General features: G+C 38.5%; 2 protein-coding genes and 1 long non-coding RNA gene across 3 annotated transcripts in view; 2 read left to right on the top strand and 1 right to left on the bottom strand.

Annotated features, from left to right (window-relative positions):
• LOC111259949 (calcium channel flower-like) overlaps positions 1–2267 on the top strand; it is a 9308-nt gene extending 7041 nt beyond the window's left edge. The window contains exon 4 of the transcript XR_002679954.2: positions 2153–2267. The gene's annotated coding sequence lies outside the window, so the exon portion shown is untranslated. The remainder of the gene's footprint in view (positions 1–2152) is intronic.
• On the bottom strand, positions 3–3720 carry LOC111259971 (uncharacterized). The gene is made up of 2 exons (XR_002679969.2): positions 3571–3720; positions 3–2930 (listed from the first exon to the last, which is right to left on the bottom strand). It is a non-coding gene; the product is annotated as an uncharacterized LOC111259971 (long non-coding RNA).
• Positions 3721–3831: 111 nt separating this feature from the next.
• The window catches only part of LOC111259942 (uncharacterized), a 14943-nt gene continuing 10852 nt past the window's right edge, over positions 3832–7922 (top strand). The window contains exon 1 of the mRNA XM_022832353.2: positions 3832–3978. The gene's annotated coding sequence lies outside the window, so the exon portion shown is untranslated. The remainder of the gene's footprint in view (positions 3979–7922) is intronic.

Here is a 7922-nt window from a genome sequence, read left to right as displayed (position 1 = left end):
TCAACAAAGGGGTACAAAATATATCAGAAGTTAGTGGCGAGCGTTGCGACTATATACCTGTAGTTTGAATAAAACGCCAACTTAGACTTACCAGACGATAAGCTAAGTATTATCAAACAAAAAAATTCTCGCACTAAAAGGGATCGAAGATACACAACGTCTTACATACCTATATCTAGGTTAGTGTTTTTTACTTAAAAATATGTTCCTAACCTTTTGTGGCGTTTACTATTTCTGGAGAAATCGCTGCAATTATTTTGCCATAAAAAACTTGAAACGGTTGAAATTAGTAATATCATATTGAAATAGAAGTAAATAACAATGGAAATACTACCAACAAATATATAATGACCAAACATAATATATATATGCACAATCGTAGAGATATGTAACGAATGTGGAAAAAGAAGGTAAGGTTTTATTCTTGGCTCACAGTAAACAATGGCCAATACAAGAATAGGAAATAGCATACATTAAACTGTTGGTATATTATTATGATTGTCGCCACCTTGTTAGGTTGTACTCAGGCGATGTAGAAGACTGGCGATGCAGTGTTTTGAACGTAGAATCAGTTCAGTGGGTGATGGAAGCACAAAATGAAAACAACACCTTATTGTGTAAATAAAAGAAAAATTTACTCTGTACATATAGCCTCGTTATCGCAGTGCAGCCATAAATTACCAAGGCGATCATGTACAATCGATGGGTCAGGCGCAAAAATACGAAACACTCCTTATAATGTGTTATATTCTGAACAGGCGACATTGGCTAGTGTTTTAGGCGGTATGAACTAGTTTCGTGCAGCGAATTAGCGATATTGGGAATGCAGATGACATAATGGCCATCGTTTTATGTTAAAATGTAGATCTTTTTTCTTCTTTAGTCTTTAGTTGAAACAGTAAATTCATGTTTATGGTGTTTAGTGAAACCACACAAAATGCCAAACGTTATCTATAGTACAGGTACTGATGTCCGAAGGTTAAACACTCTTCAATTAGGCGATCCCATTTCTTTGCGGAGACGCACCTTCTTAGACTAGAATACGGCATAACGTATAGGTAGACATACACGATCTATAAAACAATTAATTAATTAACAACAAGAAAAAGGAAATTTAATGAAAAAGAAAATCTATATAGAGTTGAAAAATAACAAGCCTGGTAATGTGTATGTAATGTATAACTTAGTAAAAATATACTTTAGCGTCATAGGAGCATGTGTTGTTGTTACGTTACAGGAACTTCACTTAAATTTATTAGCCCCTCAGCGAACCCTATCAGCTAACCGAAAAAAGAGGGTGGATAACAATAATTTGCACGAAAATCAAGTGCATTTTTATTGTTTCTCTGGCATATGTTGTCGGAATGTGTCATTAGAAATTAATTCTCGCCAAATCAGCATCTCACTTGATGAACATGTTTAGGATGTGCTTATAAACGATACTTCCCAGGCAAAAAAAAAAATTGTTTAGGTAATCAAGGGAAATGGTCAGATGCAATGTTGGCTCGTGCGCTACAAAGTTTATTTGAGGCAACTATGGAAGAATATTTCTAACATTATTCTGTTTTGGTATAGTTACGTATGAAAAAAAGCCTATGAATATACTTATTTGAACGCCTCTTTACATCTATTTGATAAAAGTTTTCATGATAAAATACATCATTTCAAGCTGTGCCGTTTATGTAAATACTCGTCAAGTTAATAGATATAATTTGCATCAATGGCATTGTGAAGTTTAATCAGAAACCGCATGAACGGAAAATGTTTGAATTAATTATATTCCGTGCGCAAGCGGAACTATAACGTTCCATGTGTGCATTACACAGAAGGGTTAATGGTAATCCAATACTTTTGCAAGCAGAAGTGAAAAAGGTACATTATTAGATAATTAGATGCATAAATACGTAAATCGAAACTATCGGGGTGTATTCATTAATACAAGCAGCAGCAGCAGCAGCAGCATTCGTTGTCGAATTAATGGTCTTAAATAACCTGCAGATGATGCAACGTTCCTTACGCGTTGGCTTCCTGACATGATTCCCTCATGTGTTTTTCATTTAATCGAATTCTGGCATAAACACCATTTCTCCATTATAATCTAAAAACTAAAGTTGATCTTGAGACTAATGTTCTGATGTTTGTGTTGAATCAGGTTGATTTGTGCTTACAAAGATCACGCGTTTTCTTCGTCGGTCCTTGAGCTCCCTGTCATAACACAACTGTAGATAGTTACTCTTAATAAAAAGTTGGTTCATTATTACATCTCACTTTTACGAGTTGCTTATATATAGAGGTATTGTACACCTTAGAATTAATTGAAACCTTTTGGTAGTTTAAGTGGTTGCTGAAGACTCGGAACGCAGAACAATTTCGAACGAATTAGCTTGTTGATTTCGGAATACCTTTGCCGTGCAGGCAAGCAATTTTCAAGATGTAGAACAATTTAGAGGAACAAGATTTATTTTTACATGAGATGTGAGAGAAATGTAATTGAACAAACGACCAACGCAACAATATGTTCCAAAGTTTTTCGCACAGATTACGAAAATGTACAAAAAATCTCTTCCTTCAAAATAGAAGCTTACCTTTACCTTCCTACGCCACCTGCACTGTACTATATGACAATTATCTGCGACGCTGGGTCGGCATTGAATATGTTTTACTTTACCAATCAGGACAGGACACGTGTTTTTATTAGTTTGTTCATTTATTATTACATTTCGGCTCCGACGCAAAATAGAGTTTCGGTAAATACAAGTTTGCGAAAGAGAGGGAGTGAGTTACCTGTCGAGTTCAAATCTTCACTTCCCATAAAACTACGATTCAAGCCAGTGTTGTCGGATCTAGAAGTCGCCCAATGCCATTTGTGCGTTGCATGCCAAAAGACGAGGCACTATACAGTTGGTTAGGGTAGCCTCTATGAGATGTGTCTACGTACAATTTCCAGAATCAAAAAATGTGATAATCTGAATCGGAAACGTCTTAATTCAATCATAAGCTTTTTCTATATAAATCAACAGATAAGTTATTCAGTATAAGAAAACGTAATATATAAGACAAAAAATAAATGTAATAAAGTGTAAGCATAATATAGAAGCATTTAAATGAAGTTGCACACATCATAGGCTGCGAAGAAGCGAGTGCTTGTGTAGGCTGTAGTAGCAGGCCATTCGTTCATTTTACATCGAACCAAACGTGCACGTTATAAGAAATATGAAAGTTACATGATGTTGAATGAACAAATACCCGATTGGTCATTCTACTTATATTACAAATCGTCTCTATACTGTATAGACTGAATAGGGAATTGATAAGCCCGTGGAGCATAATTAAAAACGATGAATTCTTAGCTTTCAATCCTTCTGACACGTAATGTTTTAGTGCATGGGCAGTTTAGTTTATTGCTATCTCTTTATTTTATTAGGTTTGTTTGTTTAACTTTTAACCAGTTCAGCCAATACTATGCATTGCTTGTGGCTACTTATCGGAAAATTGAAGAGATTACTTTGCATCACTATTATGACTGTCATATATTAACCTCTGCTTAAATTACTCTGCAATTTCACTTACTCGCAATTATTTCTGATTCAGTTTTCTTCTTGTTACTCTTGCCTCGTTCCATACTATTTCGTTTCACCGAAGTCGGTTGCTGAAAAAATCAGGGTTTTTTTCGCTTCTACCGGTTTATATATGGAAGTTGACGCACGCATGTAGCACTTGTTTTCCTTTTTAAAGACAATTTCAATTTGCCGCCAAATTTTTACTGTAGGAAAGCCGCCGGCGTTAAAGGCCACCCGGCGACGGAAGCCCAGCCAACTTGCTTAGGACGAAGAAAAGCTGTCTATCGCAGTGTTTCGGCAGTTGTGAGCCGGATTACATCTCTTGTTTGCGAACGACTTCCTGTAGGATAAATGAACTCGAACGCCGTCAAGTTGCGCTGGAAGTGCTTTTCCAGATCTAGAAGGTCCAGTAAAACTAGTAAGTACGTCAGTTCTATCTATTTATGAGCCCCCTACACTTTCCGGCTGTCGAACGTTAACCCTCGTACATGCGATTAGCAAGTCTTTTTACTTTAATCTACAGGAATCAAATTAAATTGAAAACCAACCGTTGGTGCCGCTCAGTTGCCTGCATGGCCTTATATAGTCTTGTGAACAAATCTTAAAAACGTCATAGCTAAGTCACATATGACTGACTATTACTCTTTAATCTGCAAAAGGAGTCTCCGAGCTGAATGTCAGATCCCGTGTGGCAGATGTTGATAGCGTATAAGCTATTTCGTGGTCATTTTTATGCTCAATCGAATGTTTCGCCTCCATTGAAATCGTCGTCACTGCTTGTAGCAAGTGAACCCCATATCGCTATTTTGAGCATATGGCACGCTGTAGCGTTCACTTAATCTTGAGTAATAGGATATATAGCGTGCTTTCGGACACGTAGGGCTTGGCAAGGTAGTGAATAGCAACTAGCTCAGCCATAAATATGGGTTAAGCAATAAGAGTTTCTTCTACGCTCAAAGAATCGACCGCAAAATGCTACCGCTACGCAAAACTTTAGCATTGACATTGTTTAGAACAGGACAAATCGTATCAATGGCAGGCACCGCGTGTGGTGACGTCACCTGGCCATCAGTCAAGACTGGGGGCCCGATTGGTTAAATCTGGATCCAGACGGTGCAACAGCCTCAAAGGCGAGTGGCGTTACGTTTACCACAGACAACACCTGAAGGCAATGAAGCGGTTAGCTTTATATCGCGGAGAAGTGTCTTACCAAGTCAAAATAAAGAAGACGACATGTTCACACTCTGTCTCTCTGATCACAAACTTGTTCTGAAGACTAAGGAAAGGTGTCAGTTTCTGTTAATATAAAATGAAACAGAGTACACTTTTGCAGGTGACGAAACAAACTGTGGCAACATGGAACTACTGTAACGTATATGGATAGATATCGTCATCATATCAATTAATAGTTGGTTGTGCTTCAAAGCTTGTGAATGTTAAAGACTCCCATACCAACTCAGTGACACTACCCGAAGGATAAGTTTGCCTTCATAGATCGTTTCGTTTGTAACATTCGTTTAGATTTTTCCCTACGTTTAGTTTGCGTCTTTATGTCCTTAACAATTCTAACACATTTAAATAGTAGAAGCGTTACCCAACTCACTCTGAGTGATGTAGCTTTCAGCGGGTTTTGTGCTTCAAAGAGTTGATCAACCGTCGTCATTTTTGCATAAATGCTTATTGCCATCTTGTGGTCAAAATAAGACCGATGTGGGTTAATCGGTGAAGGCAACGTGCATCGAATGAAGTGGCATCGGTGACTTATTCAGATTGATTTATTACGTCGCGTAAGAAGTAGAGTAGTGGCACGGATTTCAAGTAGACCTTCAAGGAAAATCAAGTAGACTTTCTTGTGAACTATGGCTATTAATTCAAGTTAATTTTACCAATTTAAACTATTGAGATAGCTGTTCTGTTAAATATAGCTGTGAATAGTTCTGTTAAAGTAGCTGTTTAAGAAATCTATATACAGTGGTGAAACAGATGATGCAACGGCATAAATATGAAGTGCAAGGATTGAGTATAGTGACTGGGCCTTGGTTCGGGCGCAATCTGGGCAGCCTCGTTTGCGTGGCAAACAATGTCACTTAGTCAAATCTAGGTACATGTTAAATTATTTTCCGTGCACTTATAAGGCAGTGATTTGGAATTTGACACTGAACACTCTTGTGTTTTCCTGGAATATCTTGTATCTGTAACATGTTCGATTTCGGTTTTAATCTCTAATCATATGTGACGACTAGCGGCGGACTTCGTAGGCGATGCAGTTGGCAGACCACTGACTCTTTTGAAAAACTCTCTACATGGGGCATACTAGAATGAAGCATGAAAGATGAAAGCCTGAAATTTGAATAAGAAAAGAGTAAACTACTATAATTTGCGCTAGATTTGCGAAGTATCGCTGATAGGAGCCTAAAGATCGTCACCTCGTTTACATACTTCGGCTTCATGGTTATAACGGAAAGGTTTTTTCACTGATCATATGAGAAGTGAAAAAACTAATCAAAGGAAGCTATTCAATTTTAGACTACATACGAATTTTCAAAGTTTTGGCACAAGTTTATATCAGGGATCTTTTTCGGAAAGTTGGATGTGAAGCCCGCGTTCTTGAAACTAGTATTGGCTTCTCATCTCGAAAAGACCTAGCTGCCGTGTAGGTGTTGACCAGCATTCCGACGTTCATCAAAGATAACCTGAAAAGCGTTTAGTCTCCTAGAAAACGAGGCATATAGAAAATTCATGCAAACGCAAAGGTCAAAAATGGAGGAAGTAGACCTTTCATCTCAGTCATATTCAGTTGTTCAGCAGAGAACGTAGCATAGCGAATTCTCAATCTTCCGAACTGTTTTCACAGCTTTAGCTCTTTTATTGTCAATAAAGTAAGAGTTGCTTTTATTTCTGTCTACTTAACCTTATATTCAAGCACTTATCTATACTGGTTACTCAATGCGATCTTTTTTTATTGAATTATTGACGTCATTATCGTCGCAATCGATGAATTAGAGCCCAAAACACAACCATGAGCTTTTGTAGCTGTATATTTATTTTAAGGTGAGACCTGCCGCTTCGGTTGCATTCGCCTACCGATGTAATCTTCTGCTACTATCACAATTTTTTATTAGCTAATGATTCCAGTGTGTTTTACAGGTCGTTGAATTTCGATATGTGGATGTATTTAAGGAAACAGTTAATCAGGCAGACAGACAAACTCAAATACCAGGGAGAGGAGGGGATATTGAGGCCAATAATAGCAATACCTCGGTGTCCTTACTAGCCCTTGCTCACAGGGAATTCGCAGTTTTTGGATAGACTTCTGTGGGCTCTTCGTATGTTGTCCTTATTTGAAGCTACAATGCTTTGGTAAATACATTAACCTTTCGCATCGCCGTCCTCACTACGATTTGTTATCATCACGGTCATCATTATCGGATTTGTTGTTTTTGCTGTCTTTTATTTTGTCCAGCACCCTGGTTTGCGTTGTGCACTTGCGTTATGCTAGCAAAAAATTATGTATTAGGTGTTTGTCCATTCGAAGCCTATTTCACTTAGTTTAGGTTTAGTTATATAACAGCTATCGTTTTAGCTGGATCGTTGACATGGTTGCTAATGCTTTCGTGACAGCTACGGTACTCAATAACGATGGCGTAGCGGCGGTGGCGACGATGGCGGCACTGTTCTTTGCTGATTGTCGTTGTTATGGTGACGATAGTCGTTAAGGATCGAAACGCCAGTGGCGTCCTGTCGTACGGAACGAACGCGATGTTTCTGGTATATAAGCGTGGCTGAAAGTGGCGGACCGTATGCGGTGACAAGGCAACTGCGTAGTGACCACAGTGACAGGAGCAAAAGTAAATTGGCATTGTAGTACCATAGTTGATCTAGCAGACAACGCACGAAACAGCTCGTGCACAGAGTTGCGGGAACGGTGGACATAAAGATGATAATACGGGTGACTGACGTTGTTGACATCGATTACCTATTGACGTTATGCCACTTTCTATTGCTGTGTATGTAGATGTACGTGCATTACAGACGATTCATAAGGTTCTTTTTGGATACTCTCTGCATGATATTTTGGTAAAACAATCTAAACTTAAATGTAAATTTTCCCAGGTTGATGAGTATGATGAAGTTGATGAGGATGTACACTGGAAGTGTTTGCAGGCGTGAAAGTATATTATTGGCGTGCATGTGCACTGTCGGCGTGCAAGTACGCTGTTGGCATGCAAGTACACTATTGGCGTGCAAGTACACTATTGGCGTGCAAGTACACTATTGGCGTGCAAGTACACTGTTGGCGTGCAAGTACACTATTGGCGTGCAAGTATACTATTGGCATGCGAGCACACTATTGGCATACTT

This window comes from Varroa jacobsoni, unplaced genomic scaffold, assembly GCF_002532875.2.
Source record: "Varroa jacobsoni isolate VJ856 unplaced genomic scaffold, vjacob_1.0 scaffold_38, whole genome shotgun sequence".
Taxonomy (NCBI): Eukaryota; Metazoa; Arthropoda; class Arachnida; order Mesostigmata; family Varroidae; genus Varroa; species Varroa jacobsoni.
This window is presented reverse-complemented; position numbering and strand designations above follow the sequence as displayed.